The sequence below is a fragment of the Plectropomus leopardus genome, chromosome 1 (genome assembly GCF_008729295.1).
Source record: "Plectropomus leopardus isolate mb chromosome 1, YSFRI_Pleo_2.0, whole genome shotgun sequence".
NCBI classification, from domain to species: domain Eukaryota; kingdom Metazoa; phylum Chordata; class Actinopteri; order Perciformes; family Serranidae; genus Plectropomus; species Plectropomus leopardus.
The window spans coordinates 37,328,937-37,356,850 of NC_056463.1; the positions used below are offsets into that span (position 1 = coordinate 37,328,937).

Genomic DNA, 27,914 nt, shown 5'->3' on the forward strand with positions numbered 1-27,914 from the left:
CATTTTCAGGTAATCTTGTGCTTTTTACTAATTTCTTGTTAATTTTGGAGTCATTTCTCAAGTTGCTCGTCGCCTATGTTTTTGAAAGACATCAGGCCAATTTGCCCCAGTTTCAAAGGGTTAAGTTTCCCCTGTTCATGCAGTCACTAACAAATACCTCAAAACCCCACAGAGTCTACAGTTATTATTCCCTCTACCTTCCTATCCACTCAAAGTCCCCATTCCCCTCTCCCCACCCTCCCACTCCACCCATTTCCCTTTTCCCCGAAAGCCCTGAGTCACCTCAGACGGTGGGTGGGGGTAGTTTCTTGGACAGCGTGACAGTGTGCTTAGCCCCGTAAAGCCAACCTCAGCTTCAGCTCCGCTTCTGGTCGCCACTGATCAGGGAGCCCTGGGGGAGAGAGAGAGATACAGAGAGAGGGGGGGGGGGTAAGAAAAGTGCTGAGTTCACCGCCACCACTGCTCCCCTTCCCTCCTTCCCTCCCCCTCCTCTCTTTGCTTCGAGCATCCCCTCCTCGAGAAGGGGTTTCCCCCCCTAGAAGGAGGAGGGGAAGGTGAATCGACTGCTGCACTGCTGACTGCGCTGCAATCACCTCCAACTCTCTCCTCCTCCTCTTCCACCAACTTTTCTTCATCCTTTAATTTTTCATCATTTTCACTGTGTCACCAATAATCCAAAAACAAATGGCTACTAGGACCAAAGACCAAAGCCCCAAAAATCTAAATTGTATAATCGTCACTTGAGAATTATAAGGTTCTATCTGACATTTTTGTCAAAATTGAGTTATTCATATATTGCTTTCTGTGACAACTTATAAACATTATGTGAGATGTTTTTTTGTTGGTTTTTTTTTTTTAAGTGAAATGCATTATTTTGTACATTTTCTACAGACAATAAAAAGGGGCATATAATTGTTTGCTATATGTAATGGAAAAACTGTAATGGAAAAGCTCAATATCTCAAAACTGCAGATAGAACCTGGTGGTGAAATTATTATCAGTGCTCAGTATAAAATAGAAAAGTTTGCTGACTTTGTCTACTTGTCAACAAATCCCTTGAAAAACAAACAAACAAACAAAAAACAGCAATGTATCAATCTATTTCTTACATTTCATTTCTCTCCAATTTTCAACTGAACTCAGCCTCAAACTCACTGGTTTCCAGCGAATAGCAAAAAAAAAGACACTATGGAAAAGCAATGTATTTTGCACCCACACCTTAAAACAATAATGACCACTGTCATATCAATTACCCACCCTGTTTTGAAGTGAGTCCAAAGACAACTTTCAGAGAAAGGTTTTTGTCACATATTCATAGTAAATGAAGGAACCAAAATGGCAAAAATTTTTGATGAATTTTAGTTAAAGGGGTCATTTTACAACAGGAAAACTACATAAAAACATCCATTACAAACTCTCACTCTCACAAGCTGTGAGCTAATTTCTCCTGAAAGAGGCAGCCGTTCACGATGGTTACGAAACTTATGCTCTTTCAAAATAAGACAAAACAGTAATTTTACCTCGCTGAACACTGGAGCTGCTGGTCTACTGCTGCATCAACCAGTTTGTTTGTCTGTCTTTTAGTATTTGGTATTTTATTTCGCAGTTGTATCGGGTTCAGAAACCAAGCCTACAACTGGATAAATGAGACTGTTAAAATACTGAAAGAGTTGTGTGAGAGTTTGCAAATTGATGTTTTGATGTAGTTTTGCTGTTGCCCCCATTTACTTCAATTCATAAAGAATTTTCTCTGTTTTTGGATTCTTTGTTTGCTATGTAGGCATGCAAGAAAAACAAAGTTTACTTCATGAATTCAGTGTAACACAAGGTGAGATCTGGGGGTGGACGTATTCCTTTAATATCAATTGAGTGGTCTTGGGTCTCAGTTTATCATTTCTTTAAAAAAATCTCATATATGCTCTTCCCAGGCTTAAAAGGTTATGATAACGATTATTAGTGCTGTGTTGTACACTCTATGTTCATTAAGAGTGTTCAAATTCTATGTCTTCTGTCAGGAGAGCCTGTAAAGAAAAGTCGCTCTGCTGTCACGTATCCAGTTGTTTTAAACAGCTGAACTCCCCTTGTATATTAAAGCATTAAAGAAAAAAAATTACAGCTCCTGCGTATCTGCAGTCACATATTCCATGCAATAGATATCCAGGTCATTAAGCAACATTTTGACACCTCTGTTATTTACTACCCCGACCGGTTTCCCACCTCGTTTAATCAGACTTTAGTAAAACCTGCTGACTCAGAGAGAAACCTTCTTTCTCTCTGCACTGTTTATGTTTATCTCCTCCGCTCCATTCTGCCTTTCTCTCTTTCTCTTTGCTTACTTACTCATATTTTCCAAAACGTCTATTTCACATGTGTGTGGGGTTCGGAGGAGCTGAGCCACAGAAACATCACAAAAGAACAAATAAAGTGGAGTAAAGCAGAGTGATTTTTTTTTCTCTGACATGAAAGAGTACAGTTATGAAAGGCAGAGAAGGTCTCAGCTTATGTGTTGTAACCACCAGATGCTGAGTGGAACTTGCAGCGGTCAGGTGATAAATGCACAACTTTGTGATTTTGAAGTGTTTTACCAAAAGCAGCTATCACAAACCCTGCGTCTCGCCTTCCGTCAGAGGGTGATATTTAAAACATCCAAAGTGGAGCACACCGTTTTTGCCTTAGAAGTGGTTTACCTTCGATTTTCTCTGCTGGGAAGGGATCACTTGAGACAGGAGGGGGAGGCGGATTGAAGGGAATTAGATAGAGGCTCAATACAAGTTATCTTTAATGGAGGGATCCTGGGTGGAGGGATTCAAGAGAAAAAAGAAATTAAGGGGAAAAAATGCAAGAGAGGGACAGAGGGGGAAAAAAACAACCTAGATGTAAAGTGTTGACAGCTGTGTTTGGTGCGGTCGGACTCTGGGGTCAGGTGTCGATGAACACACACACAAACAAATGTTCACACAGGCACACATATATTAGCTGTCCCTCGCTTAATGGAAGCTGGATGTAATATTGTTCTTGTCATGATGGCCATCTGATGTCAATTTCACACAGCGGCGGGACCCTCCGCAAGCTGCTCTGTACACCAGACACCCCAGTACCAAACAAAACCAACACACATACAAAAGGTGTCCTAAAGCTACAGTCATGTGTGTGCTTCCCCCCCTCCCATGTCTCTGTCTAACCCACCCTCCTCACACACACACACACACACACACACACACACACACACACACACACACTGGGATAAGTCATGAGGAAATGGATGCCCATGTTTTGTGGGACCACCTGTTCATCCTGGATACAAGTCTAAGAACCCAGTAAGGGTTAACCCTCTCTGTGAGAGGGAGCCAGGACTGTGTGTCTGTGCATGTGTGTGTGTACGCACAACTTCATACATGCGTGTATGTGTGTGTGTGTGTGTGTGGGGGGGGGGGGGGGGGGCACCGCCTGTCTGAAACGTGCCCCATGAGTGGCAGACTGGCTCAGGCTGTCCGGCTGGGAGGGAACAGAGCCCACTGCTGGGCCACCTCCCCGACAAACACACACACACACACACACACACACACACACACACGCGCGCAAAGCTAATCCTATGCACATTCCATGGGGAGCATCTTCCCTCTATCATCTATTCCAAACTACCTGCTCAAAAAAAACAAAAAAGAAAGAAAGAAAAAATGTATCTGCCACCAAAAGTTAGATAGTTGAACAAAGTGGTCTTCAAAATACTTTAAACCTTTTTTTTTTTTTTTTTTAGAGAATGAAAAAATTGTAAAATTTTGTAAAATGTGTTCAGTCTCTTTGTAAGAGTTAACTGAAGGAGCCCACTTTCCATCCTCTGGAAGTGTGAAGACATTTTTTCTCTTTTTAAAAACACACCTTAGTGGAAGTCATTTTAAAGAGTTCCCTCGGAAAATTTTATATATTATTCCAAAAGTGGATAAAGTCAAATAAGCATCCATGCGTCTTGAATCAGAAAGCTATTCTGTCTTTCTTTTATCATTTCATTTCTTTCTTTTTCCCTAACTGATGTACAAATGCCGGATTGCATTGTAATTTCTCTGGGAATTTCACAGAAATGGCCACAGGAGATTGTTGTTTGCATAATCCTGTATGTATCTGTCTAAAATAAAGAACAAAATAGCTTCCACAATCATTCTTTTAATAACAAAAGCTAAGGCTTCTGTCTTCCATGTCAGCATGTTGTACACGTAATAGGTAAATACTGTGTTAAGAAATATTTTATGTCTATACACTTCAAACTTTTTTATCAGTATGAGCTTTTATTTTGTTAAATCAGCTCATTTTATTTTTTTTAATGACATAACTTTAATACTGTCATCAATTATAATGTCTTTTACGTAAGATTTTAGTGTAGGTTATCTTGATTTTAGGGATATGAAATGAAAAATAAGAAAAAAAATACTTTTTTTTCTCTTTACTTTATCTAATATGGACTGGACTGAAAACTCTACAGTCGACTATCCGGCCACACACACCACGCTAATACGACCAGTGTGAGGACCACACACTCACACTAACCTCCACACACACAAATGCATCTGCACAAACCACCTTGAATCATGGCACCTCTCATCATTCTCATAAGTGTCTGAAAATAGGGAAAGTGCCATCACTAACCACCCCCACCCCCCCCCCCACCCCCCACCCCCAACAAATAATCACCTCCTGGGAGCCAATGAGATGGAGGGAAAAAAAATAGCAATCTTGTCTTTCAAACGAAAAGGGGAAAAATATTTTAAGGGGCAATGAATTTCGTGGAGCTGAATAGGATGTTGGTACATGTTTTACTAAAGGAAATATAATGGCAGACTATTATTAGATCACATTAATCACGAGTGTGCCAAAGGCAGTGACAGCCGCGCTGAAAAGGATTGAAAACGCTGGTAATGGATATAAATTACCCATTGTGTGATAAAAGGATTTTTTCTTCACTAAGAAGGTAAAAAGGAATAAAAACACTGAAAGAGCCGCTAAACGCTGTGTGTACATATTTGCATGTGTATATGTGTACGTATGTGTGAGTGTCCTGCCGCCTGTGAGTGTGTAATATGTAATAATGCAGGGTTATCAGTGCAGGATTAAAATTTTAAGGGAATCAGATAGTGACAGTGAGGCCTCGCATTAAAGGCGCCGGCGACAGAAAAGAAGGAAGGATTAAAAACAGATTAAATTGGTTTGTAGTGACGGAGATGAAAGGAAGGAGGAAGAGAGGGGGGAAGGAGAGTGTGTTTTGACAGAGGTCTGTCGGGCTTTTGGCACGGTGATAATGAGTCACATCTCCCATGCACTGTTATTTATCGCCGACTTGGCTCACAAACAAAAGATCAATAATTTTGAGCAAATCTAATGTTGTCCTCGCCGCTAATGCGGTCGTCCATCACATCTGCCATCTCCACCAAGGAGATGGACTGATTCCCTGTTTATTTGGAGATCAAATGCAATTATATCACATGGTTCTAATAACAGAGGAAACCCCCCTCCATCTCCTCCCTCCGACGTGAATATGTGAAGCGCCTTGGATCATGCCCGTGCATATGTAGATATAGAAATACAGACATGCACAAAGGTGTCACGTATGTATAAATGATAATATATGTATCGAATGGGCGATGAGTTGCCGCGCCATTTTTCCGCATCAATCTTCATTTCTTGCTCAGACCTTGCCTTTGAAATATGAAGTGTGTCAACGGCCCGTCCCCCCGCAACACAGGAGGCACACAAACATCCGTCAAAGCAACACACCCGATGTTCACCAGTTAGCCCTGCAGCACAAAGAGATGAGAAGACAGCAGATCCTTCACTGACAACTAGCCCTGGGTGAGACACTTTCCAGCCACCTGAACTCAATCAGGCCCCAGTGGAGGCAGCATTTGGGTATTTCATTTCATCTCCGTCCCCTTATTCACTCGAGGTACGCTTGATTTATCTCGCAACGTAAATCGCATTTGGAATCCAACAAGGCTCTGGTTATGGTTATCTACATTGCAGCTGCTTGTTTCGGTCCTTTTGGCTGAGAGCAGACACTAATGCGACGGCCATCAAAGGTTCAATCCGCCGTATCTGCACCTTTTTCTGCTAACTGTTGGCCATGTCTACTAATCATTTGGGACCTCCTCTACTGTCCTTGGCACACCAAAATCAAACGCACCCCAGTGCTGTGACAGTAAAGCCAGTGGCAGGTGTAAGGCACTAAGCTCCTTCCCCTTCTCCCTGGGTGAGGTGTGAGGAGCAAAACAATGACAGACAAAGGTCACCTGGCCCACAACCACCCACCCGCTGAGGTGTTGACCTGCCGAATGCACCCCTGAGGCAAGAGAAAGAAAGGAAGGAAGGAAAAGATAGAAAGAAAGAGTTTACAACCAAGGAAAGACTTAAAGAAGATCTGAAGTCCCAACCAATAAATAATCACAGATATCAACAAAAAGACACAGAAAGTTAGATATTATGGGTAATTAGTTGTATTACATTGAGAACCTCTTTCAAAGTGTATTCAGCAAGGTTTTCTACTGATTTCAATAAAGTTAAAATTGAAATTTCACAGATATGACAAGGCTTTTCAATTGATTGTATTGCTTTAATAGAATTTGATCAAGTTATTTCAATAGATTTTTAATAGATTTAGATAGACATATTTGTTATTTTGTTTTTTAAATTCTATAACTCTTCCATTCATTCATTTATATTTTCACCTACAAGGTGGTTAAAATTGCTCAATAAATTGACACAGAACCGTTTGTATGATATCCTACAAAAATGCAAAGACAAAAGTTCATTATATATCATACAAATTAGTGCCCCCTGATTGACATTAGGTACTTAACATTAACACTCAATTAACGTAAAGTTACAGAACATAGGTTTAGGAAAAAACAACCTGTTCTCATTCTGAATTTGTCAAACACAGGCACTTTTGCAGTGCTTTCAGCATAAGATCCTGATGCCAAAAGCCACCTTTGGTGACCGCATGATACGTCGCTGGATAGCCTCAGATGAGAACCCACCAGACAGAACTATTCCTGGTGTAAATATACACCGCCGGACCACACTTGCTACAGCGGCAAGACACACACGCAGGTGACATCAGTTGAGAACGCTGCCAGACAGAGCCTGTCATGTCTGCATGATATGCTGCTGTACATGTCAGGTTGAAACGCTGACAGTAACTACGTAATATAAAGAGCTTGAAAGTCCCTATATTGTGGAGGTTGGATCAAACAAACCCAGGACCTTCATGTGGGGTGTTTGGTTGCCATGTGCTTTTGTTGCCAAAACATAACCATGTGTATTTGCTAATTTTATCCAACCATTCCAAAGATTACATTTAAAATGGCAGAGAGGGAAATGCTCAGCATTTTTTGTTAATGAATGACTTAAAACAATTAATGCATTACCTTTTGTCGACCATTCAATTAATCCTTTCAACACTACGCCGCACAAAGAAACGTCGGTGACATTCCAGTTTTTGGGGGTGTCCTGCATTCATACAGGTTCTCAACAGGCTGTATGAAAATCTGTTTTCTGTAAAGGGCGAGGAAGGTAGATCCTGGGCATAGGAGGTCAGGACCTTGGCAGGTGAAATAATAAAGCCTTGACATAAGGCAGAGAGCAGGGAGGCACACCACGACGCGATGCAACCCAAGGCACCTCCCAACTGCACCTAATTCTCTCTCTCACTGTGTCTTTCTACCCCACTGTTAACATACCCAGACACCTACAAGCATGGCAGACTTCCTCGGTGTTCAGAGCAGTGTCAGGGCACAGCTAAAGGTCAACGTTCCTGGAAGCCAGGCCCATATTAGCAACAATGTAATGTGTTTACGCTACAGATTTCTTTTACAAAAAAAGCAATTTCTTTAATGCAATCAGCAAAGCTACATGTGAAACAGGCAACCTCACCGGAAATAGAGTCAAGTGTTTTTTTTTCGAGGAGCAGGCCTTGAGGAAATCAGAGAGGGGGGGGCGATATAAATAGCTGACAAATGCATGCAGGGATCGTCACCTAAACTGTTTTCCCTTCCCCTGTTTAATTGACATCCGTATATCAGTGGTAAAAATGCAAATACACAGAGACAAACGCGGTGTTAATGACACAGCTGCACACACTCATCAGTTCTCTGGAACAAGAGTGACACAGGTTTGCACAAACACACATAATGACAGGTCAACGTCTCTGATTCACCCAGAGTCACGTGAAGAGACGCCACAGTTGACGCCAAATACACATCTCGCTTGTTTTTGATCTGTGTGTTGAAATATATTTGCACATGCGGAGGGAAACGCGTCAGAGCTGTAAAGGTTAGGTGCATCGCAGCTGAATATGGTCCACTAGTGAGGAATGATTCTAACTATCACTGTAATGGCCACCTTCTATATTGTCATAATCGTTATTGTCACTGTCAGCATCACTATCATCATCAGCACCGTCATCTGTAATCATCAGACCCATCACAGGCCATATTTTTTTTCTAGGAGAATGTGACATGGGCCATCAGTGGATGGTGATGAAGCGGTGTTAGGAGACGATCACACCGAGCATGTCTGCAGCAGTTTGGGTAAGCTCTTGAGCATGAGAACTTGAGTTTTTTCTTTTGTGGCCCAAGTGGGATTAGAAGTATTTTAAAGGATAATATTTCAAAGTCTGAAGATACCAAAAGAACCACGGGAGGAGTATTTGATATCACCACATTTAAACTTGAACAGTTGTAAATGAAAAGAGACCAAGGTTTAGGGGTGGGCGATATATCGAATAAAGTTGAGGTATGTCAGCTTGTTCCATGTGCAATGTATAAAATTACTATATTCTAAACATCAAGAAGCGTATAAATTGTCTTGCTGTTTTTATAAGGCACTGGCGTTTCAGTTTTTGCTCTCTTCTATGTCTCCCTCCCACAGACAAACACACACAAAGTAGGGCTTTTGCAGAGCTCCAGACCGTGGCTGTTTGGTCGCAATTTGCTACAATAGTAGTCCAAGTCCACAGTACAAACATCAACACTTCCGGCCTGTGATGAGCCAGATCCTTCAAAATAAAAGCACCTTGGGTCCTACTTTGATCTATATAATTATAACAATACTTTTTAAACTTTTACTATAAAAGTACATAATTTAACATCCGTGTAACTGTATTTTATTAAATGTCATTAAAACAGTCATATATCCAACTGTATTATATGACAGTAGCTATTTTATTTAACTTTATTGTTACTGCAGCACATTCAATATTTATGTATTTTAGTAGTTAACATTTATTTAGAGGACATGTAAAAATATTGAAATATACAGTATATCATGTATCGTGACATAGCCTTAAAGTATTGCCATATCATTTTAAAGTTATATCATCCAGCCTTTCCAAGGATTAATTTTACCTCTACTGGTATGTCGCCATGAAGTGTATTTTGCTTTTTTTTTTGGGGGGGGGTTCAATAAAAACAAAGGGTTTTAGTTGTCTAACCCCAACTTTAATTAATTTACCATAACCACTTTATTTCCCATACCTTAACCATACTGTGCTTTAGTTTCTATCTAGGGGTGCTGCCATGACCCCTCATCATGGCCAAAATCCTCTTTGTCACGATCGATTTAAATCAGACTAACTAGATTTACTGAAGTTGCTAACATTTAGAAAGAACAAGGTAAATCCACTTGTCATTTTTAAGTTGCAATAACTTCATAAAATTAAGTAAATACAGCTAAATTCTAAGTAAACTTAATACTCAGATATAAAGTAAACACAAATTAAAATGTATAATTATATTTACTTTCCTTTGTCAGGGCAATCGGTTTCCAATATTATTTTATGTAAAATACACTTGTCAGATTTTGTAGTGTTGTGAGTCTAAGGAAGCTGAATTTGCTGCCTGCTCAATATGGTTCTGAATAGTAATAATGATTAGCAGTTATCAATACAATATCAATGTCAATGAAAAACTGTGCAGTATGTACAGAATTGTCTGAGAGCAAATTTTTTATTTTTTATTTTTTTGGCTTGTCTCCCTTGGTGGCAGCATTTAGTGGTGAGGAAATCCTCTGACACGTATAATCTACTTCAGACTGACATCAGCCAGCGTTGCTATCGGTGCGTCCCTATCTCACTGAGCCCCGGCTCCCAGACTGCTTCATGTACGCAGTCTGGGAGCCGGGGCTAGACTGACACCGCTACAGCAGCCTCCGCTTTCCAGCACCTAAAGCTCCAATCGTAGCCCGAATATCGCCTATGGGATTTCACTGCACTAAAGAGTCATGTCAAAGATCTCGACAACGTGTGACGTCTCCCTCAGCCACCGCTGTCATGTTCCCTCTGCTTCTCACTTTCACCCCCCCTCCAATGCTTTTTTTCTCCCCAAGCCTCTTGACTCTGGTTTGAGCAGGAGACTTTCTCCCAGAGCGTTTTAAGTTGTCATTTTTTTAAACACACATATCAAAGCCGGGAGTACGGGGGGGAAAAAAGACAGATGTTTCTCTTATGCCTTTCTACTCAAGTACAATGAAGCTTTGCAAAGGGAAGAAAGAGCGGGAGAGGAGTGAAAAGACATTTGCAAAGATCTTTTTGCAATCCACATCCTTTCTCCTGACGACTGGCAATACATCATTTGTATTGATGCAATATTAAATTTCAATATCGCATGTCAAAAGGTACAAAATGATAGATCATAGCCTAACTAAATGAATTATTAAAGGCCTACCCCGGCTGCGCTATCGGCTTCTCTTACAATCAGCTGTGTCAGAAGAGTGCAGTTGGTGATACTGGCAGCATTTCAAAGCTTTGTCGTTTTTTTTTTTTGTCGTTTTTTTTTTTCCTAGCCGCATCCCAGCATTCTTAATCTAGCTTTCTGTCACTTATTAATGTTCCCAAGGAACTAAAAACCACAGATCTTTCCCTCCCAATAATCACAGACTTAACTCACGTCCTTTTATTTCTCCAGAAAAAAAAAGTCTTCAAAAAATAAAATAAATGAATAAAGTCATAATTAAATATTGAATATTGGACAGAAGATAAGGATAAGAAAATATGTTGAGCCTCGTTAGATATGTTAAGAGCAGAGAGGAGGGGAGAGCGCAGCCGTGGTTGAGGCGGTGACTCATTCTGCCCGCTATGATTTATGTGCTCTTTATGTGCTCTGCGACCCTGTAAGTTTATCTCTATATTCCCTGTCTGATAGAGTGACTCCTTGGTTGTCGCCATGCCTTGCCACAATAACACTGTGTACCGGACTTGATGGTTGATTCTAATTTACAACCCGAGTCAAAGGTTGCATCTTTGACGCCTCATCAAGTTGTGGTTGACGGGAAAAGACGGGGGGAACAGAGGAGAAAGGAAGAGAGGACAGAGAGGGAGAGAGATGCCTCAGAAACCAGCAGTCTTTGTGCGACAGCCTGCAAATGACTTTGAATTGGTTTCTAAATCCTTGATTTCAGTCATTGTCCTGGACCCCATTTCCTTAAAGTATCTTAACATGATTGTGAAATCCATCTTACAAACCTTCATAAGCTTAAGAGGTGTTTCCCTAAAACCATTATAATTGAAGACACTCTTATGTGATAGTAACCATTCTGAAAGAGGCTGAAAGTACCTTAAAAGCCTTTAAAATTCCTTTTAAATAATGTGTAAAAGGAACTTTTTATGAGTAACAACTTTTTTTTTGTTTGAGAAAGGGTCTGTTAAGTCTATTTATTACCAAGTCATTTACTATAAGGATTTTTTTCAGATTCATTCAGATTCCTTGTCCATTAGAATGGACAGAAAATAATAACACATCTTAAAGTAAAGTACCCTAATGAAAAAACAACTGTTTTAAATAATATTATATAATATTAAGAATATTATAGTGCTTTTCAACTACAAATTGACCATTACTATATATTTTTTTGTGTTGTTACATAATTTGGAACCTGCAAGAGGAAGCAAAATCTCTCTCTTTTTGTGATTTTGCTCATTTCATTGTTATCATACACACTGTGTTTTTACCTAAAAAAGTTAGTGTCTGGGTTTTCTAAAATGTTTAAGCTGACTACATTTGAGAAGACAAGTTGGATCATAAAAACATTTTCTCAACTTATCTTCTCAGATTCAGACAACTAAAAATGTTTTTAGAGTGCACAAAATTAATTTCATACATAACAATTTTTTTGTGTTATTTACCACACGATATGCATTTTTAATATATAGCATGGCTGTAGACAGTTAAATATGCTAAGTTACTTTATAGTGTATTCAGCACCACGGACAGCCAACGTTAAGAAGCTCTTTATGGCATGGACGTGCACTCATTCCTCAAGTGCCGCTTTGGGAAATGCATGTAAGAAATTTAAGAGCAGTAGAAACACTTAGAAAATGCTCTTAACTTCTGAGATCAATCATTATCAGGAAACAGGGCCCTGGTCTCCACTGGAGGGCAAGTTTATTAAAAGCATTAGGCGAAGTGACACTGAACCAAATATAGAGGCACAAAGATGGGGTTTTTTTTGTTTTATTTTATTTTTTCAATGTGAGTTCAGGGCTAACATTCACCCTGACATCCCAAATAATGTTAAAAAACCCACAAGCACCTCTGTCTGTCTGCACAATAAGAGGTAAATCACTCCAGTCCACTGTTGCACCATAGAGATATCTGATTACTGCTGGATAGTAGGTAACAGTAGGCTACATAAGTGGCAATATAATAGTGCATGAAAAATCATATTTACCCATACATTCTTACTTTACCACTTTAACTTTGTGTTCTACAACTGTTTGCACCTACGCATTCATATATATCCATATTTCTCATTATGCATCTACATGTACTTCATTCTTGTTAATGTTAAGTTTATTCATTTGCAATTACAGTCTAATTTATATTACTTTATTTTATTTACGTTATAATTTAGCACCTATTTAAACTGGCGCTATTTTATGTTTAGATTCTCATTTTGTATTAATTTTACTTTGACTTTTTTGATGCATATTTAATGAGAGGAAGCCTAAGACTTCAGATTTCAATTGCCAACGCCCGCTTCTCTGTAATTGTCGTGCGTATGATAAATAAAGGACTTGAACTTGTTCCCACGACCACACTATATGGGGTGCTGATTAAAGGGTTACAAAAATCTTTCTTTAGAGAAACTAAAGAGTCTTTTTGTTTTCTTTACAACCCAGTTACACAAATATATTCTGTTCAATCATTTTGAAATTAACCTTAGGCAAGACTCTATTCATTGACTAAATTAGTTTTACGGTATATGCATAAAAGAAAAGGCTCTTCATCCAAAATATGCGATGGTGGGAGGCAGTGAGCATGCTAATGAGTTCTACATAAAATTTTATAGGACACCTGCTTGTTGTTATATTTGTCAGATAATTTTGTATTTTGTATAATGCATACTGTATATGCTTAAAAGCTTACTTTGTTTAATGAGTTGAGATGTGTTGGTCATAGAGCCTATGTAAGAATCGACACAGTGCTGGTATCTTTATTCACTGTCACTCCTTTTGCTTCTCGGTAAAATGTAAATCAGAAACTATCACAACAAAGACAGAAAGCCTTTTTGTGGGAGCTGATCAGTTGGAACCTAAATGTTGCTGGAGAGTGTTGTGCTTGTATCATAGTATACATTTTTAGCTTGTTGTTATCAGTAGGTGGGTTTCCATTATAGATTTGCACAAACCTTTAGCGATGTTTTCCAAATGTTGACAAAACACAATTGCGAGATGACTGCGTTTCCCCTGCAACTTATTCTCTGGCAATTATATTCTTAGAAGCATGGCGATTGATGTTCAAAACATCAGCAACTTTATTTCAATTGCAGCCACCACACTAGCCGTCATTATTTCCAATCGAAGGCTACGTAGGCATTCTATGGAGCCATAATGGAAAGGCAAGCTCCTTATATTGTGAGCGGCCATGTATGAGGTGATAGTCCACGATTTCACAGAGGAATTATGGATTCAAAACTTTTGGATGATCCGCTCAACTTTTGAGGAGTTTTTTAATGCAATAACACCTCTTGCGGCGCCTGCTGCATCATGAGGGAGCCAGTTCCTATTGACAAGCACATAGTCATAGCATCATGTAACCTAGAAAAGCCAAAACAGTGTTTCCATTTCAGTTTTTTGAAATATGGCTTTTTCAATTTGCCTGAAATGCAAGCGTAAAAAATTTTTTTTGCAATTAACTGGACTTATTTCGAAATTGCCGTGTTTCCATTAGGCATATTTTATATTCACATTTTCAATTTGTGCAATTTGGGGGTTAATGGAAACCTGCCTATCGTGAATTTAACCCTCTGTTACGGTAGCATTACAATTGCTATCTAGTTAATGTTTATGTCAAGAGAATGTTGTCATGTATAAAGCACTGGGATGAAGTGCTTCCAGCACTTTCTGCCACAGAAAAACACCAGGTGGACACAATCTGACTTGCTTGCAAGTGGCACTCATGGTATAATGGTAAATGCTTTAGCATAGTGTGAAAGTAGATCATCGAGTCAACGGAAAATTCTGTCAATCACACAGCAACACGCATCTTACAATGCTAACATTAGCTAAGATTAGTCACCTTTGCCTGCTGGCCACATGAGACCAGGTAAGGCTGTTATTGAGTGAATTTATTTTTTGCCATTTAATTGGACTTCTGTCCTTGTCCCAGTATACAAGCACCGGACCTTCTTCCAGTTGACCTATTATGTCACGTACCAAACAAGTTAGCAAGCAAGTTGCATGTCACAGTGAAAACATGGATAACTTAACAGCGCTGTACATTTCACACATACTTTAAGCATTACATTACATTTCCTTCCCTTCCTCTTCTTTTTTTTTCCGAGGCTGTTTTCAACAGATTTATGCTGTTTGACTTCCAAGTCAAATTACAGCACGGGGAGCATGCACAGAATGCTAAGTCCAGTTCAGGTCCAGTTCAAGGTGTATACATGAAAGAGTAAATCAACCCCCAACCACATTATCTGGGTGTGTTAGTCCGTCTTCAAGAAATTCAGCTTAGTACAATTTCACTAACAGGTTGACATGTATTTTAAAAGTCCAGTTTTAGTCAGACTAATTGATTTTTTTTTTGATTTTTTTTAACATCATGTAAATGTACTAACTGATTTAACTCAGTCAGTACAATAAGTACTAAGTCCGTCAGTAGCAAATAAGACCATTTCCCAAAATATCAAACTATTCCTTTAGGACTAAACCTTTTTATTTGTAACAGGAAAAATGTGGTATTTAATCTTATAAAATGTTATATGTAAGTATATTGCACTAGTAAGAAGAGGGATTTTGATTAACATAAGCAATCACAATATAATAAAATAAGACTTTTTCTTTGCATGTTCCAATAAAGGACGAAGCCACTAAGGTTCAAACTGCAGCATGGTTCAGAGTTTATTTCTGTGGTGAGCTCTGATCCCATTTCGATCTCATGTTCCACACTTGTTTGAATGCAGCTTGGTGAAATACATCCTGAGCAGCAGGGGCTGAGCTATATGCTGATTTCTGTGTGCCTGTGGCCTGCGCGAGTGTTAATTCTCCAGTGCATGTGTGATGTCCTGAATCCCTAACTCCCGTGAGGTTTTAATTGCAGGGTCCAGATTGCCGGGGCTGGTTAGGGCCTGGCGACCCCCACGAGATGTCACAGTCTCCATTTAGCTTCCAGATCCCATGCAAACGAACACAGGGCCCCCGTGTTAGCGTGCTAGCACTGGCTGGCAAAAATTCAATTTTCATCCCCCTTTTGTATCCAAGCCTGCTGTCTTGCCCTAACGATGCTCTCTCATTCTCCCCACCTCCCCCCCACCTCCCCAATGCTCCCCTTCTCTTGCCTTCTCCCTTCAACAACAGAACACAGTGGAGTCGTTAGGACCCTCTCTTCATTACTTCAAAAAACCAATCATTAGACACCAGAGTATATACGTAATTAGAAAATCACTTCCTTTGCAATCCCGGCTAAGTAGTTTACATACTGTAATTACAGGGACAAAATCAATTTTTAATCATTTCACTGATTGGGCTCATCAGCTCAGTAGGAACATTGTATCCTGCTTGTTGTGCGAAAGCAACATCTGGGCTAAAACAATTACCCTTTTGTGTTCCAGAGCGGCTCTGAAAATGCCTTGCTGTCACTTCCCCCTGTCGTGGACGCTCTCTTTCTATCTCTATCCGTCTCCAGACGCCTTTTTTCCCTTTGCCTTTCTTTCTTTCTTTCTCCCACTCCTTTTCTCTTTTCTCTCTCTCTCTCTCTCTTCTTCTCTCTCTTTCTCTTTCACTCCCTGCCCTTGACTTGGACATGGAGGATCACATTTAAAGCTTTATAAATCAATACGCTATAATAAGCTACTCTTGACAGAGAGGGAGAGAAAGGAGGAAAAAAAACAAAAAACAACATATTGCTTTTTTAACACCTCCCATGTTTTTTTTTTTCATGCCCCTGTTGTTATTGTCATTTTTGTTGTTTTCTTTTTACATTGTTGCCTTTTAGAAAACAGCTTGTATTCGTCCCTGCAGAAATATCACCTTATTACCACGGATTCTATGTGAAGGGGGGGGGGGGGAAATATGACAGCAACAAATGTGTAAAAGCAGACCATTTTCTGTCTTCTCATTGGAGTGAGACATAAATGCATAATCCGGCTTCAAACTGCGTCTTCTGTCCTGGTATGTTTCACCCTTCACCAGCTAATAAAATGCTTTGTATTCTTGTCTGAGAGAGACCCGATCGATCCACATTAGTCTGAACTCTCTCTCTTTCACTTTGAAAACTCAGGAAATCAGATTTCAGAAGGGGGGAGAAAAAAAAATCGGTTAATGCATTGATCACTGGGGCTGTATGCAAATCACATTTGCCTCTATTTTTTTGCTGATCAATAGCATTAATTAACGGCTTCGTTTTAACAGCATCCCGCAATCCCGTTAGACACCGCTGTCGACCTCAGAAATCATCCCCCCCACCTCCGTCCCTCAGTAGCCATGGAAATGAACGGCGCGTGGCAGGGGCCATAAATCAGGAAATCCAATTTGACCATGAGCTCCAGTACTAACAGTAAAATATGAGCGCTAACACAGCACAGGTAGATCATCCCATATTGGGAACAATATTATGTATTTATGACAAAAAAACAACAACCACTATAGAACAGAAAGTTTTACTTGAGTGCTTTTTTAACTTTTTCCAACGAAGTCTGTCAAACTATTTTAACCCTTTGAAGGCTGGAGCAACAAAACTTTTCTTGGGTTGCTGTCAGACACCTTTCACAAGTACTTTAACCTCTAAAGGTTCAGTTCCTTTCAAAAACATGAAAAAAAGGCAATGATCAACTTTGTGATACGTTTCACAAATTGCAAGGAATTAGTAGAAAAAAGCAAAGGGAAAAATGTCAAGGGAAAAAGAAGCGAGGGAAAACTATATTTATAATTATCATATTTAAAATGAAGTTACAATATTATTAGATTTTTTTAGCACTTTCTCCAGGTCATTTCTGTGTTACTGTTTGTTTAATTTATTTATTTATTTTTAGTATTTTTCAGTTAATTTTCTTGTACTTTTTACTATTTTCTTTTTTATTCTTTCCATGTTTTAAAAGGAATTAAGCCAATTTGTTTTTCAGAGGCTTAAAGACACTCCAACTGCATGCAAGAAATGCAGTTCACTCATCATGAGGAGTGATGTAAGGTGTGAAAACCGTTGTTAACTGTTGTCTGTGGCTCTGGAGCAGCTTTCTAAAGGAAATAAGAACCCTGATGTTGTTCATGATACCATCAGAGTGTGGATTTGAGACTTCAAATTCATAACACACAGCCTGTATAAGGGCGTGGAATCTGAAAGTGGTGAGAGTTTACCAGGCACTGAGGATCTAATAAAAAATGCTCTTGGTTACATTGTGGGAATTGTAGGGTCCGAGGTTATGAGAGCGTGACCCATGCAGGAGCTACAAGTCATTATATCTCAGCCTGTGTCGCTTTGATTTGGATCATTCTTGATTTAATCTGTCTCCAAACTTTATGGAAGTGCAATACTGAATCACTGGAGTGGCCCTTTAGAGGCAACACATCCTCACTCCCAACTCATCATAGCTTTTTCAGTGAATTTTTCATGTTTACATGTGATATGCTAGGTATCCCGAGTGTTATTGATGTTCCGGGAAGTGTGCATTATATCTTATTTCTTTTCAAAATACACCTCTGTTTACACAGGAAATGCACAGTTTCTGCTTGTTAAATGCAAACAGTCTTTTTCAAAATAAAACAAAATTCAAAAAATTAAAATAAAATAAAAATTAAAATAATTAAAATAAAATAAAAGTTAAATTAATTAAAATAAAAATATTTACTTTAATTTTCTTGTGCAACAAAATCATGTGATTAGGTTTAGATAAAGACATTGTGGTTTGGCTCAGTATTTATATAGGAAGCAACCACCAGGCTCCCACATGAAGGTCCGGTGTTTGTTTGACCCATCCACCACCCCTCCTGCCTGCCCTATTCAGAACTTCCAGCTCCTTAAGTTAGTTGCCGTCCTGTGATGTAGGCTGAGGTATTAGTTTTTATGGTATAAAAAGGTATTTTGAGATTCCGAGATGATTTTCAATACTGTCATAAATACAGGTGCACCTCTTTCTATTAAACTCCTTCTATGTAGTGCACAGCATGCGCCACCAGAGCTCAGTCTCCGGTTTCTACTGGTAAGGTTAGTGCTGCATACTTAAACCCTCATATACCCCAATGAAATTTAAAGAAGGTATGAGGGTATAAAAAAATGAGAGTCTACTGCAGCGTATCGAAAGGATGACTTTTTTTTGTCAGTGTATGACACTGAAATCACTGACCAAACAGCGGTATTTGACACTTCAGAATAAGACCAGGTGTTAAAGGAGTTCCACTTTCATGTGTATGTATTTGTGTGTGATTGACATTTTTGAGTTGTTTTTTTTTTTTTTTTTTTATTTTAGAAAGACATAGGAATATGAACAAATAGGATATAAAGGACAATATGTGCATGAATAACAGGACAAATGTGTTGTAACTGGGACCAAGGGGGTAAAGGCGTGTGTGTGTGTGTGTGTGTGTGTGTGTGTGTGTGTGTGTGTGTGTGTGTGTGTGTGTGTGTGTGTGTTTGCATGTGTGTACATGGAGGGGAGCTAAGCCATGAATCTGCACATTTTTATTTTAATTTTAATGGGCACTGTCATTGGGGGTATTTTAAGAAATAAAGTAAGAATCGATTATTTTTCCTAGTCGACATCACTTTTTTGTTAGTTATTTAACAGTAATGCTGCAATAGCTAACTCCTGTATGTCATAAAGACTGTGTGTGTGTAAGGGGTAGGGCGGGGAGGCTGGTTAGCCCTGGTGTGCTAACCAGCCTAGCTGCTGCTGCCAGGGATGCTAGTATGTGGGATTAATAATGGACGCTTTTTGAAATTATTATTATTCCCAAAATGCTCTTTTGTGATTTGCTTTGAAGGGCGTGCATGTGTGTGTGGGTGGGTGGGGGGGGTGTTAAGTGAGTAGGGGGAGGTAGTTGGTGAAGGGGGTTAGGGAGGGGTGGGGGTGGGGGGGCTTGCTTGCTCATTTGGAGAGCTTTTCCAATTATACAATTAGTCAGGAATGTAGGCCAGCGGCCTTGGTGCTCCTCCTGCTCCCCGACCCTGGATAGCAAGTGCCCTCGCCTCACTTTGTATTTATCTGTTTCCTTCTCACTTGTCAAAAAATACACAAATAGAAACATTTAAAAAAAACAAAAAAAAACAGAACATTCAACTGTGGATAGAAAGAAGTGAGAGCGGCAGCAGCTCGCAGTCCAGGAGGTGGTTGAAGCAGCCGGTGTCCCAGAGGAGCTAACAAATGCTGACCTTCTTTGTGAATTGGGTTGCGTGTGAACGTCCATGGCAGCGCACTGTGGTGTTAATAGATAAAGTCATGGGGTCGGGGCTTCTCTGATCACATACTGTTTGTTGTGTTGAATGGCTTTTTTGTAAACCCACTACCAGCTCCCACAATGCCCCAAAAGCCCACAGCGTTGGGAAGAGGAGCGTGCTAGCGGGACAGCCTGTTTGGGATTGAACACACACACACGATGCTAACCACTTTTGATTCCTTTCTGGGACGGAGTGATATGATAAATTGATTTATGATGAAGGACAAATTGTTTTATAATTTGGCCCCTTTCTGATTGTCCCCTCACTCTCGCCTGCCTGCTACCGAGTGTGTGCCGCACTGGGTTTAATATGAAGCAACAACAACAGCCAAGTGCCATCTGTTGGCATGCAGATTTTCTGTAATCTCTCTTTACTGATTACAACAATGACTACACGAACCTCTTAAATAATTATCCCACAATGTAAAAAAAAGGGAAAAAAAGAAAAATAATTATAATCATTAACTCCCACCAAGTCTGCCACTCCTCCAGCAAATGAAGGCTGTCAGAGAGAGAGATAAAGAGAGAGACGGAGTGAGAGAGAGAGTTTTTCTTCTGCTGTGATGCCAATCATGTCTTATTTATACCAGCGGGGTAGAGTAGCACACAGCAGTGACAATCTTAACCCAACAACATTGAAGAGGAAACTGTGGGAAAATTGACCCCTCTCCACCCACCACCCCTGCACCTTATGTTGTTCTTTTTCTGTCTCCTTGCAGAAAATATCATCCCAAAATGGAGCGCAAGCTCTCTAGTTTGTCTGACATCCCGTTGATATTTCCAGCAGCGGAATCAGTGGTGGGTTTTGATGTTCATCGCCCAGGATAATAAAAAAAAAAGTTTCTGTCTCGACCACATTTTGCTTCAAAATTTTAAGCGAAAGCAAATGCGACACCTGTTCATCCACTATCTGCAATCTAAACAGTCCAAAAGTTGGCTCCCTACCTGAGCTAAAATGACCATAAATGCATTAAACAAGAAGTTGACACCTTTTTTTTCTGTGGGGGCTACTGAAATGCATTCTGGGGAATGTAGGAAATCCCAATCCCAACAAAGTGTCTGAAGCCACGCCGACACTGTGTGAGTTCAACAAAAAAAATAAAATAAAAATTACAACATATCCGTCATGGAATATACAAAAAAAAAACCATCATAATTTAGTTATCTTAATGTAAGGGTACGGAGATAGGTAAAGGACCAGGGTTAAAGGTTAGGGCTTAGATAACCCCCCCCCCACTACAGTTAGGGTTAGGTTTCAGACAATAACATTGTGTCAGTAATGTCCAAATATATTTTCTTTCGTATAAGGTTTCCAAATGCAAGATTTTAACCTTTTTAAATTTACTTCATGATTTAGGATAATGCTTTTTTTTCCTATAAGTCATTGGTGGGAGAATTTTGATTTTCTTCTTTTTTCTTTTTACAATAAAATGACTACAGAGCAAGAACAGATGTAGAAAAGAGGCAAAATGATAATGATGATGATAATAATAATAGTAATAATAATGTATTAACTATTGTTGCTGATGCATTAGAGTGTAAACAACCTTTGATTACAATAGTCGGTTAATGTGGGGATAATTTCAACTTCCCGAATCTATTTTGTGTGTACAATATATCATACTTTATAAGCTCATCACACTTTATATGTAAAAATGTAATATGTTAAGTAACTACTGAATATAGCTCAGGGGTATTTTTTGGATTTCTGGACATTGGGGGCTTAGCACAGACCTCAGCTGGGGGGTCCAGGGGATCCTTCCTTTTTTACCATTAAAAAGTATTTTTTTTTATTTAACTTTCCATATTAACTCAACTCAAGTACTGAACTCAAGTATTTCAAACTTGTTCTAAGTATATACACTGAAGTAAATGTACTTAGTTACTTTACACCACTGCTATGGATTCAACTTTATTGGAGGCAACTGCAGTTACAGCAGATTTGGCATGTCAAGGTTTAATGTGTGTTTGTGTGTGTGTAAATGCTCATCCGTGTGTGTGTGTGTGTGTGTGTATAAATGCTCGTGTGTGTGTGTGTGTGTGTGTGTGTGTGTGTGTGTGTGTGTGTGTTGCGAGTCTGTTTATGAATCTCTTTCTAGATAAGTCATCCGTGCGAGTGTGTGCGTCTGCAAGTTTGTGTGTGAGCGCTTTGTGTGAGAAATGGTGTGAGAATACGTCAAGGGGAGCATGTGTTAGCTCTGCATCCAATATGAGGGAAATCTGTGCCACATACCTCCGATATGACACAAGCCAAAACGACATGACTCACCCATGCTATATTTGATTAATAAAACTACAGCCGGCTGAATGTGTTTCAAAACAGCAGATCATTACCGAGGCGCGGTTTGACTGGAGAAATGTAGCATCGTGTTATTATTATTAAGGTATGAAGACAAAATGCGTGTGTGTGTAGAGCGTCTGATATCATCAAAAATAATCTCATCTGAGTGTTACATTTGTAGTTAAACATGTCTTCATTTTTTCAGTTTAGAGAGGCATATGTGAATGCAGGGTGGTAATTCAGAGAGGTTGCCTCAGCATGTCCTGAAGAGGACAGCTGCCATATATATTTAATCCTGCTGCAACTGAATCCTATAATAAATGTTATAACATGAATTTCCCAGCTTCAACAGAAAAGGTTTCCATTGATTAGCACTTTACAAGCAATCAATTTTTACAAACCGGCTTGACCCCCTCATCTCTTTCTCGGTTTCTCAGGAAGCCAGCTCTCAGGACGATGCTCTATTACGAATTTAAAAGAATACAGAGAAGTGAGGGTGGGTGAGTAATTATTAGAAGGCAGGGAGAGGATTGACGCTGTACGGATTGACGGGGAGCAAATGTGAGCTACCTCAGAAGAGGAGTCTATTCCTGTCGTATGAATGTGGCGGCAACAATAGCGATGATGATGACACGCTGATTACAAACAAGCCGGGTGGGATGAAGCCTCCTAACCTCACAAAGCAGACATATCCCTCACTTATACTTGTCATATGATCTCCCATCACTCAGTGACGCACACACACATGCAGTGCACACACTATAACAGCCCATCACCATGAGAGATGGGGTGGCCACGCTCCTCCAGCTCCAGGAATAATGGCTTGCACCTGTTAACCATGTCACCTCTGTTTGCTAATTGTCTCCTTGAGCTACACAGAGAGGAATTGACAGCGTTGTGGCTTTTTGACAGGTGGGGTGTGTGTGTGTGTGTGTGTGTGTGTGTGTGTGTGTGTGTGTGTGTGTGTGATGGGAAGGGGGGTGTATCCTTAGTCAAAAAAGACTGGCACCAAACTTATTTTACTTCTAGCAGCAATCTCGCTTTGCGGTTACTTCAATTTATTGACAACCCCCCCCCATAATAATTCTGTAACTTATCATTATGATAATTGTAAATCTAGTTTATCCTTAGCATTTTTCCCCTAGACATTTTTCCTTAGGGTTTTTAAATCATTTTTCAAATTATTTCAATAAATTAATTTAAAGATATATATACATTTGAAAGGCATCTGGAAGCAGAACAAGATAAGTGATGTCGTTCCGGATTTCAAAGGGTTAAAGCTGCAACATGTTTCTGATAACATCTGAGGCGAGAAATATTCAACACAAACATGAAATTTTGGTTTATATCTGATCAGCGCAGCTTTGTTTTACAGTTTGAACGTTGTTTTTGCGGCCTGTGTTTTAACTTTGCAGAAAGCAGTATGGCGCCCATTTCCTGTTTAAAAACGCTCGCCATTAGGCCAAAACCGGTACATAAAATATGTTTCTGAAAACATTTTAGGTGAGAAATCGGCAGTGCAGTAACTTAATTTTGATCTATATTCATTCAGCACTGCCTAGTTTTACTGTTGGAGTTTGAGAGACACAGAGAAGGGTTTGTTAGATACTCCTTCAGTCCGTGGTGGCGGCAGCGTGGTTGGCGGGCAATACAAAAATGCAGAAGTACAGCCTGTAGGTCAAGCAACAGCTCCAAGAGCCAGAGAAACACTGCAAAATGGTGTAAATTACGTCATTTGTTTAGCCGGGGAGAGTTCCCTTTTAGCCAACACATGATCTTTTTTTAACCAAGTGTTTTTGTGTGCCTAAATCTAACCACGTGTTAACCTCAGCATTGTTGAGATGAGAGATTCAATCCATCGGCTACATAATTATGTGTAAATATCACATATTTGTGGTTTGCAGAAAAAAGTGCTTTTAGAAATATTTCTGCAGTATTTCTGTTAATCTGGTTTTCCATTTACAAACACACAGATTTGCTAAGAAAAAAACATTTGCTGGCCAACAAATCTGCCCTAAAAATGTTTTAGAGAAATGAGAATCTAGCTGATCACATCATGCCAATTTCAGGGGAATTTCCCACTTAGTCTCTAATGAATGTCAAATGAATATTTTAAGATAATCATCTCAATAGTTCTGCATCTGGACATGCAGGATTTGGAGCAAGTAGCTCGTAAAAAAAATGGTTGTAAAAGTAAGTAGGCCACAGCTGTTATTTCAATGTGTCAGATACATTTAACCAACATTTCATATCTGCTGCTGCTCATCTCTTTTCCAGGTGGTGGCAGGTTGTGAACAATAATTAAGCTGCAAGTATAGGTGGGTTTTTGAGTTTGAGCTGATTTTTTTTGTACTTGAAAAAACTAATTAAATTCAATAGAGGAGTTTAAAAAAAGTGGATTGGAGTCTGGACTTGATTCCAATGAAAAGACACCAACCATGATTGGCTCTAGCAGCAGTAACATGGCTCAGAGGTATTTTTTGGATGTCAGTTTGTGCCATCAACAACATATCCTGCAGGTCTTTCTGCTACACATAAAAACATTCCCTGCTGCTACCATGAGTGTATGAGCGTTCATATTAAGGGTCGACAGATAATCGGCCCAGCCAATTATTGGGGCCAGTATTTGGCACTTTGCAGATTTTCTGTATTATCTGTATCTGTATATAAAATCTCAGGGAGCTATTTCTATTTATTCATTTCTTTTTAATTTAAATGTTCACTTTCTTGGTGGGAACTTGATGTATATGATGTTGAAAGTTTCAGCTTTGATTAAACATTTGCTAAAGGCATTTCAACAAAGTTTTGTGTTGGAGTTTGTTATATATCAAATTCTTTCTCAAAGATTTTCATTATCAGTCTCATTAACTATAAGTTATCGGTATTAGCCCTGAAAAACCGGTATCGGTCGACCCCTCGTTCATATTGTTGTCCCAGATACTTTTTCTTGGGGTTTTTTTTTTTAAACATGATGTTCAAATTTCAAGACGCAGCACCACAGAAAAAAAGTCGCAAAAGTCTAAAAGTTTTGTTCCTGGAAGGTTGTGTATTCATTTTATCTATCTGGCCAGGAAAAAATAAATAAATAAATGCGATGATGATTGTGAAATAACAGATTTTGATGAGCTCAAGAGAGGCCCACTGACCTACCAGCAGAAGCTGCTTCTAAGGTCTGACTGTCTAAGAAGCGCAGCGCTGCTTAACAAGTGCACGCTCAATTGACTTTCCACCGGATAAACAAAGATTTAAATGGAAACAAAAGATGCATACGGTTGTGTGCAAGCGTGACAGACATCTTTAATATCCTCCCCTTTCCTGTGATCAATCGGTGTGATCGTACCTGTGTGACTGCCGCCGCTCCGATGAATGCCGGATGTCAGGAAGAGCGCCGACAGCTCCACAGAAGGTGGGACGACAAGAGCCTGTAAACAAAGCACACACACCAGGAAATTCACAGTCACCTGCAGTCGAAGCTTGACAAGTTTGCAACACTGGCGACAGAAAAGAAATACCCATTAAAAACATTGTGCGTTGATCCCCCCCCCCCCCCCCCATGTCTTTATTTTTCCTCGGGACTTCCTGTGAGGACGTGATGTCATTTACACATCCATGAGTAATCTAACAAACGCATGAACTGTAATTGCTTGTGTGTATCAATATTTTACTTTTTTCTCCATTTTTCTCTTGTTATTACTTTTTTTATTTTGACACTTTAATATCCAGTTTAGAGCGAGGAAATCATAGTGGGGCACATACGAAGATGTCCGAGGTTTATAATTTGTTAAAAAACAAACAAAAAAAGAAGCTTTGTTCTCATGAGCAGAAAGCTGTGAGAGGAGCCTACGCAGCAGAGCACAGGATGTTATCTGATCCAGCCTTGAAGCCCTGCCGCTTAACGCCAGAAAAATAATCAAGCCGACTCAAAGTATGTGCAGTAAAAGACTGCCACTCCCCTTTAAAGTAGCATGTAACTCTGTGAGTGGCATTTAAGCCGAGGCCTCACAGAGAGACGCTGGGAAAACTGACAGTGGCTGACTTTTGATATGAGTCACTATTTATGAAATTAGAGAGGATGTATTTCCTAAAGCCTGCAAAAAAAAGACAAAGTTTTTATGCTTAACCCTTTGAAAGGTGGAGCAAAATCACTTTTCTTGTGCTGCTTTCAGACGCCTTTTGCAAGTATTTAAACCTTAAAGTCTGAGAAAATCAGTGCAGTTTCTTTCAAAAACTAAATAAGAATTTTTCCAAAACGAATTAGAATTGGAAAATTTTCTTATACAAAGCTCGGCAAAATTGCTGGTGAGAAAAATGGAAAAAGTTAGGGAAAAACCTATATTTTTAATTATCAGAACTACATTAAATAACTACATATTTAAAGCACTTTTTCTTGTCATTTCTGTGTTGTTGCTGTTTTCTTCTTTTTTCCTAAATAATATTCATGCAATTTTCTTGTACTTCTTACTAATTCCAAGCTATTTTTTTAACTCGTTGCCTTCGTCCCATGTTTTAAAATAAATCAAACAAACTTGCATACAGGTTTCAAAGGGTTAAAGACACTCCAACTGCACAGAAAGAAATTCAGTTTACTCATCATAGATAGATAGATAGATTGATCAATAGATCGATAGATGGAATAGTTACAGAATAGTTATAATATTTGAAGCACTATTTCCAAATCTTGTTTTGCCTTCCAAAGGCTAAGGCTGAAAACCTGAAGAAGTTGTATTTTCTTTTGTTGAAGGAGCTATATGATCCGTTTCCACGCAGCTGACTAAACTTCTCCCGATTAACATTTCATTCTTTGTGACATTTCAACTGTTTACTTGCACGCGTCGAAGTTTGCTTGGACGGCGATATGCGAGATCTAGCTTTTTGTGTATTTACATTCAATCTTTAGTGCTAAACGGCATGCACTCCTTTATCCAAAGATCACCTGTCAGTCACAGTGTGAGCACTAGTCATTTTTTTTGTGTGTGGTTTTTTTCTGTAGGTGGCGCTCTTTTTTTGTGATTCATTAATGCACCACATTATTACTTAAAATTTTGGACTGGCAAAGAAGTACGGGTCCAACAAATTCTCATGGCTATTGTGGAAGTGGAGAGGCAGCCAGGCATGGAGAAGCTGGCTCAGTCCTACAGCAGAGAGGAGTGGGGTGGGGGGAGAGCGGAGGGGGAGCACAGATGTGGAGGGTCTGCAGGAGGGCCACCCAGATCTACCCACCACTACTGTTTCAATGGAGCATCAAGAGTAAAAAAACTCACACTCACATACAGGGGGAACACACACACACACACACACACACACTCGCATACACAAAGCCACGACATTGCCTTAAGTCACAATCTAAATTGGCTCCCAAGGGCATACCGACTACCTTGTTCACCAAAGGCATTGTGTATGTTTTCTGAGTGCTTAGCATATGCTGCCGTAACCTGAGATCTCTCTCTCTCTCTCTGTGTGTGTGTGTGTGTGTGTGTGTGTGTGTGTGTGTGTGTGCGTCTCCCCTGCACGCACATACACATGTAGCCACACAAACACACAATGTTGCTAGAAGTTGCTCTGTTTTCTCCCCTTACGCATTTCCCATCAGGCCCTTAATTAAATTCAAAATAGTTCACATCTACCTATTAAACCATGTTGCGCCGACCGCCCACCAGACAAACCTCGACAGAGACGCAGATACAAGCAGGGTGATGGCGCGTGTGTGTGTGTGTGTGT

The 27,914-nt window shown here is 39.6% G+C and overlaps 1 long non-coding RNA gene across 2 annotated transcripts in view; it reads right to left on the reverse strand.

The window, feature by feature from the left end:
- Nucleotides 1-303: 303 nt before the first annotated feature.
- Nucleotides 304-27,914, reverse strand: part of LOC121942387 — a 54,831-nt gene continuing 27,220 nt past the window's right edge. For both annotated transcript variants that reach the window (XR_006105804.1, XR_006105803.1), the window contains exons 2-3: nucleotides 25,537-25,618; nucleotides 304-391 (exon numbers count right to left, since the gene is read on the reverse strand). This is a non-coding gene — a long non-coding RNA (uncharacterized LOC121942387). The remainder of the gene's footprint in view (nucleotides 392-25,536; nucleotides 25,619-27,914) is intronic.